We start from the raw sequence: 8,011 nt of genomic DNA, 5'->3' as shown, positions 1-8,011 counted from the left end.
GTTGGCTTGGCCAATGTCAACATCTGTTGGATTACATTTCTCCCCTGATGTAGATTGGACATTTGTTTAATGTGTGCAAGTTTGAGTTTTGTTTATCCACACATGGAGGGTGTTCAATTCTGCTACCTTCCTAAACATTCTAATGGACATGTGTCCATTACAATCTGTGCACCCTACACCTACTTTATGTAAATGTGTGACTCATGCTGTTACTGGTGTATTTGCTTTCTAGACTTGCACTTACTCATTTGCCACATGGGCATGATACTTGGTTATACTACTGGTTGTCCCTGATATTCATCAGGCCACAGTTCCTGTGCAAATCGTTTTTTTGATGCATGTACAAAGTGAAATGTGTCACAGGGCAGCAGCCCTCCTGGGGTCCCCTGATGCCTCCAAACCTATCCTCCGGGGATTGTTTACATTGTATACTTTGGATGTTTGTCACACAAATGATTCTGCATCCCATTTACCTTACTTTTTTTTTTCTTTTTTTTTTTTCCCTTTTGTTTTTAATAAGGAAAGAGTATGGGCTTAGGCTATCCTGTATATATAAAAACTAGGAGTCTCTGGAAGATATAGCTGTTTCACTGCATGACATCAGGGTGCGGTTTAAATAAAAAATGTACATTTTAGAACAAATTGCACTGATGCTACATGATTTATTTTTGCAGAGTCCCCTCCCACTATTCCCTTTAAAGGTGGCCCTCAATATTTTCAACAATCCAGGAGTAAAAACCATTACAAAAAAATGTTCCATGTGCACCATTGCAGAAAACTGCTTCTGCAGGGCTTGTGTGTAGGTAAGAATGCCATATCCTTTGGTAGGGTTTTCTGGTCAGAAATTTACAGAACAGATTGGTAAAGTCTATATGATCCCAATCTTCTGCTCCCTCCCAGTCCTACCCCCCAAAAAAAGAAAAAGAACAACAACAAAAACGCAAAAAATGATGCTATTCTACAATGCCAAATCTGGTTCCTTTCCCTGGACTCAAGGTAATTCTTTGCTCTTTCAGGATTCTGAAATGTTTGTTCAACGTTATTCCAGTCTGTTTGCCTATGCTGTTTGTGTAAAACTGTAATGCTACTCCTTTGGGAGCTTACTGTTGCAATGGGTCCTTTATTAATAATGGAGGCAGTATAGAACAGGATAATCGGTGTACTGGGTTGATTGTTAGTTCAAGGGCTGCTGGGTTCTCTATTGACGCAGTCAAGAGTCCTCCACTCATAGTGGACGTCCGCCTGATGGCTGGTCTAAATGTAGATCGGTTTCCAACTGTGTCTGCAGCTCTAGGCCACATTCGGAAAGGAAAGTTGCTTGGTGATTTTCCCTGTGTTCTTCCAATTTATACCCATCATAGGACATAGTTGGTCCGCTGTAAGCCATAGCGGATGATAAACTGTCCCTCCTCAGCAACGGCCACTGCAGACCTGGCATGGGTTTCCTCCACTCTGGGGACGTCGGAGAGGTAATACTCCTTTTGTATGTCAGACGCTGTATGCTTCTCTCACTGAGAGGCAAGCGGTTGAGAGGACTGACTCCTTCCCGAAAGTTTGATGCCTTCCAGGCTGCCAGGCCGGTCCTAACTATATAAGGGCGCCACCGTCTAGGCATTATATGCCATGTGTAACCATAGCGACCCTTGCCAAAACCTTTCTGTTGTTGGAATCTCCACCTGCTCCCTCCTGGCCTGAAACCGCCATTTGCATATGGGTGGATTCTGCTACTCAGGTTGCGTTGCTGCGCCCTGTTCATTCTAATGATATCATGCCTATCTTGTCCACCACATCTCCGCCTTCGGAGCCGTTCAGTGCAGTGGCCCGGAAGCCCAGGCCACACATGGCTGCTCGGCCGTCGGCCCCAGACTCGACCTTCCCTTGGGACCTGAAGCTGCCTTCCCACAGAACACAGGCCCGGCCTCCCTCTGTTATGCATCTCCCTCTGTTATGCCATTTACCTTACATTCTCATGCAATGTTGGTGATATGAGTAAGCCCATTACAAGGATTTTGCAGGGAAGGTGTATTTGGGTCCAATGACCCATCAATGCAGATGTATATGTTCTGTCATGACAGGCCATGTCATGTGAACAATGTAGGTGTGATATTGATGAGGATTTGCTGTTGTGTGACACACTGTTATGAACACATCACTATCCCTGAAGCTGGAATGTGCACACATATCACGTTTTGTAGAATGTGGCAGTGCAGTGTCAGTGACCTGGCCAAAGAGAGCCCCATGGGGCTGTGATTGGGGCATTCTGTGTGTAAAATTCTGAAAGGGGCACATGACATATATTGGACCACAGAACAAAGTCCACATACCGGGTTAATGGTGGCCTGTCAATTTGTTGTGGAGTTTGAGGAAATGGGTAGGTGTTTAGCTTACCGTTGGTTGCGTCCACGACAACATCAATTGTGTGTGGTATTGAGCAGCACAAGCAGTGGCAGGATGTGCAGAATCAGCTCCATCTCGGCACAGGATGTATGATGCTGTCTACAGGTGAGTTTCACACTTATAGCCCTCTGTTTCCTCCTACTCAAGTGTTGTGGTTGGGCCACCCTAGTCACCCTAGTGATTGGGATGGTGATTGAACTGGTGGCCCGTCCTCCGATAGACCTATTGGCCTATCTCGTCAACGCGCCGGTCTACATTTGCTGGTGGTGTGGGCGGGACCGTGGGGGTCTTTTGTCTATGTAACAGCATTTATCATAATATCGCAGCCAGACCGCCAACACAGTGCAAGTTGGGCCATGGCCATGGCAGTCCCCAGATAGCCAAACTCGTAATCAGGCCGTAAGTGAGGCAATGATGTTTCAATTGAACATTAACAAGGCTATCAAGACTTACAAAAACAAAATGAAAACATTTATTGATGACACAAAAGGAACGTGTTTCAAACTCTCTGTGAGAATGGAAAAGTGTGTAAGATTAAAACACGTTACTGATTCTAGGAAAGGAACTACAAGATGGCCTATATCCACAGTTTGTCACACTGAGTGATTAACACCAAAGTATTGCCTATTACGGTAATCTGCAAGATTCCATTTAGCAAAAAAAAACTATCTGTAGGTTTTAATACAGAGTAATAATAAGTCAATAGGCATTGAAGAGTGGATTGTTATTACTCTGTATTGAAGCCTACATAAAGTTTTTTTTGCTACATGGAATCTCACAGATTACCGTAGTAGACAATGCTTTTGGTGCTGGTCACCCAGTGAGACAAATGGTGGATATATAAGGTTTGATCTGGGAAAATCCTCGGCTGTTCTAGGAGAGACAGTTTTTGCTTAGCCAACTGTAAATTTGTATATCTGTCTAATTTCACCAGCATGTTTGATTGTTGCTTTTTGGTAAAGCTTGCATTCAAAACATTAGGCCTGAGTTGGTTATGTTGACAAGTTATGTGCTTGTTAGGTGCTCTGGACACATTATATCCAATGCTATAGCTCTAATCTGCTTATTATGAAACATTATGACAAAGGCAGTGTGCCTAGTTTAATACTTGTAAAAAGCACAGGTGAAAGCCAGTAGGGCTTTAACAGTTGATTGTTATCACAGTCTGTTACAGACTATAGACAGGAATGTTGTTAAATACAATCTCACAGATAAGCATGGTAGGAAGTGTGTTGGTGCTGGCTGCCCATTTCGACAAACCCTGGGGGTTTTCACTGTGATTATTCTTGTGATACCCAATTGAGAGTGGCTTTGTATTGTTTTACAAATGGATTTTTTCTATATATTTGTAATTGTATTACTGTATGTGTGAGGGTTGTGAGTTGGTGTTCACTTTAATAGGCAGCTGTTTGGTAAAATATAAAGCCAATAGTAAAGGGTAAAGACTTCATCAGTTAATTTGGAAAAGTCCTGACAGATTCTATAGTTTTAATATATTTATTACGACACATTATGACAAAACCAGTAGCCCTAACCTACATATTGTGAAAAGCATGCAATAAAGACAACAGGTTTTTAAAGATGGGTTGTTATTAATTTGTGCTAAATCATAAAGGTCCATATGTATCAAAAAAGCCTTTTGCGAATCGATAAGAGCGAATTTTAAGAAATCGCTAATCTGATTCGCAAAATGCTATGTATCATATTTGCGATTCTGTAATAGCGATTTCTTAAAAATCGCAAATGCTATTACCGAATCGCAAATTGCGATACAGCCCCCATTCGCACCTCTGGGCCTGTAGGCCCATATTTGCGATTTTTTTGCATTTCCCAAATAGCGAATTCCTAACTGGAATTCGCAATTTTGGAAATGCAAAACCCCAGGGTGCTGGGGGCCTAAGGCCCCCTCTGCTGCACCCCAGAAAGTTTTTTTGGACATGTAAGGTGCACACATGCCAAAGGGGCATGTGTGCCTTACATGTCAATTTTAAAAATGCATTTTTAATGCATTTTAAAAATTTGCACATGGTTACCACCAAGTTTTACTTGGTGGTAATTGCGATTCCTTAATGCCAAATTTGCATTAAGGAATAGCTTGATACATGTGGTTTAGAAATTGCAAATAAGGATTCCTTATTTGCAATTTCTTATTTAGAGAATCACAACTTGCAACTCTCTTAACGGTCTTGCAATTTAAGGAATCGCTATTTTAGCGATTCCTTAAATTTGTGTTGCAAATGCCTTTCATAAATACTGAAAGGCATGTTTGCATTTGCAAACAGGCATTCGCACCGTTTGCGAATGCAAAAAGGCTTGATACATCTGGCCCAAAGGTAGGTATTTTGTTACATGGAATTTCACGTATTATAGGAGTAGGCAAAGGTTTTGGTGTTTGGTGATCCATCAGAACAAACCGTGAGGATAGAAGAAGTGCACAAGAAAAAGTCTTGTTAGGCTCTTGTAGGAGAGATAGAATTTTGCTTTGCCAGATGTCATTTTGTATGCATTTGTACTTTTCTGACTGTTTGCTGGCTGCTTGCCTTGTGTAAAGCTTATGCTTGGTACAATGGGCTTAAATTAGTTATGGTGAAAGGTCAATGATAAAGGCTGTATACCTAATTGTTTATTATGAAAAGTTAAGATCAAGGCAGTAGTTCTGACATATTGAATGTGAAAAGCATATTTTAAAGTAAAAAGGCATTTTAAGGGTAGATTGTAATTACTTTAAATTAAAGATCGTTTTTTTGTTAAATGGAAACTCATTGATTATCTTAATAGGCAAGGGATTTGTTATCCCCTCTGACAAACCATGACTATAGAAAATTTGCATTGTGAGAAAATTTGGTAAGCCATTACGAGAATTAGTAATTTGCTGCACCAACTGTAATTTTATATACATTTGCAATTTTATGACTGTATGCCTGATGGGAGACATGTGGGAAAGCTTATGTTCAGTGCATGAGGCCTGAGTTGGTTATGATGACAACCCAACAGCAACAGCTACAGGCTTGATTGGTGTGGAGGATAAACGTATGCCCAATGCCATAGGTTAGACCTGTTTATTATGAAAAATTATTACAACGGAAGTAGGTCCTACTTATTTATCATGAAAAGTATATGTTGAAGACAATAGACATTTAAGAGTGGGCTGTTGCAACTCCGTATTAAACCCTATAGGTAAGTGTTTTATTCCATGTAAATATATTAGGATTCTTACCATGGTGGTGAGACTGCTTAGTTCTGGGCAGCAGCACAACCGCACGTGGGTGTCTGAGTCAGTCACACACCAACAGGAAGCTGTCGGCCTGACCTCCTCAGCTAGCTAGCAGCACCTCACCCAAACCTAGAAAGTAAAGGTGATTTGAAGCAGCCTAAAAACATGACACTTGGACTCCTCGGGGAAGTCGTGGTGGAACAGATCATACCCCATTTTCCCATTTGCACAAAGTCTTACACACACAAAGGCAGACAAAGTGATGCAGGATATGTTTCAAAGAATGTATTGAAGCAACTGCATTCTATGATGAAAGGCATGAGCGCCAATTATTAGGAAGATGAAACATAAAACAGTAATGATTGTGACCATTAGAGTGAAACAGATAAACATCCTTGCATAATCATGAGTCTAAGAATTCCTAACCTACACCCTAGCATCTAACATAGGAGCATAGCATTGTTAGCCCTTCTGCCCGTACTAGTCTATCGAAGGAGCACATGACCCATATCTGAAAAAGGCAAGGTTCTGCCTGTTGTTCTACTGGCAGCCCTCCCAATTGGCTGGTGTTAGAAAATGGGTTATTGGTAAGTGCAGGTAGGTACCTACACTTAGCAATAGGCCACTAGCCTCCACTTAGGTCCAGTTAGGTCTCAGTAAATTAAACCCAGCTCAACCCTTTTTAGCTTGGCAACGAGCGACGAGGCTTAACTTAGGAGACGGAGTGTAAAGCATTCAAATATCACAAAACAGTAAATAAATAAAACACAGGAAACAGTATAAAAATCCACAACCAATTGAGAAAAATAGATTATATTTTTATCTTTCAAATGACACAAAAATGAATAAAATCGGATGAGGGGAACCGGAGATATGAATTTTTAAAGAATTATTGTTTTCTAGCGCCTAGAAACAAAAAGCGCCAATCTGGTTATCTGGTCGCACCTCGACTGGGGCAAAGTCAAAGTTTAAGGCCGACTGCGATGGAGCTCGGCTCGGCTACAGCCCGTGGGAGGCCTCGGTCAAAAGTTTACCTTCACACTTAGTCGTTTTTCTGAAGATTTTCTTCAGCGGGACGAACCTGCCAGTCCAATCTGACCTCCTCGAACTCTTTTCCGGATACACGTCGCGGGAGCCCTCGGTGAAGAGTTTTACCTTTGGACTTAGTCGTTTTTTCAAGGTGAAAATCCTTCGACCGGGGCAAACCTGGATCTTGATCCGATGTCCTTGGAGCTCTCCTTGGATACGCTGGCTGGGAGGTCCCGGTCAACTTTCTAGGTTCTGACTTAGGGCCAGATGTAGCAAAAAAAGATTTTGCGAATCGGAAATTGCGAGTCGGTGCGACTCGCAATTTCCGATTCGCAAAATCGTATGCAGAATGGTGTCTCAGACACCTTCTGCGAATCTTAAGGGGGTTGCAAAGACCCACCTCATTAAAATTAATGAGGTGGGTCTCAATTTGCGACCCCCTTGAGATTGCCTGCACTCACAGGGATGGTGGCTTGCTGGAGACAGCAGACCTCCATGTCTGTGACTGCTTTTTCAATTAAGCAGTTTTTTTTTTTTTGTATTGCAGCCCTTAATGGAAAATAAGTTGCAATACAAAAATAAAACAAAACCATTTGGTTTCGTTTTTTCAGAGTAGGCAGTGGTCCATTTTTTTTGCAACATTCACAGAGTGGCATTTTGCAAATGAGTTAGCACCCACTTCAAGTGGGTGGTAACTGCGAATTGCTTTGCGACCGCTTTCGCGGTGACAACGCAATTCTGCATCGCGGTGCGAGTCGCAAATAGGAAGGGAACACCCCTTCCTATTTGCGAGTCACATTCACATTTTGCAAGTCGGTACCGACTCGCAAAATGGGAATGTGCATCGCGATGCGCGTTTTGCATGGAGCAAACTGCGATTTTCGCAGTTTGCGCCTAGCAAAACGCGTTCTACATCTGGCCCCTAGTCTCTTTTTGGGTGATTTTCTTCACCGGGACAAACCTGCAAATCAGGCCGGGTCACGGTTGAGGCAAGCCGGCTAGAGTTGCTGCGGCGGGTCGGTCCCTCTATTGAGCTTTTTTTTTCAGAAGTTGTCCAAACTTCTCCAAACTTCTGGATCTTCTCCCAGATGTTCCTTTAAGGTTCTTTTGGGGTCCACAGCTCACCCCAAGGTTCCAGAAGCTCTGAGATGATCCTTGGGGGTGTGGACTTCAACCCCCCGAATGCACCTGGCGCAAACTCCTTTTTGACCACTGGACAGTGGTCAGCTGGTTGATTTCTTCGAGAGTTCGTGCAGGGGACTCTGGTTAGCAATTTTTAACCTGTAGCAAACAGGGAGTCCCTCCTTGAACCATTTGAAGCCAGGCAAAGTCCTTCTTGTGGTGAAGCCCAAGTGTGCAGCTGGTGTAGTC

General features: G+C 42.6%; 1 pseudogene; it reads right to left on the bottom strand.

The window, feature by feature from the left end:
- Window positions 1-953: 953 nt before the first annotated feature.
- On the bottom strand, window positions 954-1,756 carry LOC138259601 (UAP56-interacting factor pseudogene; annotated as a pseudogene).
- Window positions 1,757-8,011: the final 6,255 nt, after the last annotated feature.

Source organism: Pleurodeles waltl, chromosome 9 (assembly GCF_031143425.1).
Source record: "Pleurodeles waltl isolate 20211129_DDA chromosome 9, aPleWal1.hap1.20221129, whole genome shotgun sequence".
Classification (NCBI taxonomy): domain Eukaryota; kingdom Metazoa; phylum Chordata; class Amphibia; order Caudata; family Salamandridae; genus Pleurodeles; species Pleurodeles waltl.
Note: the sequence above shows the minus strand (reverse complement) of the source record. Positions and strands in the feature narration are given on the sequence as shown.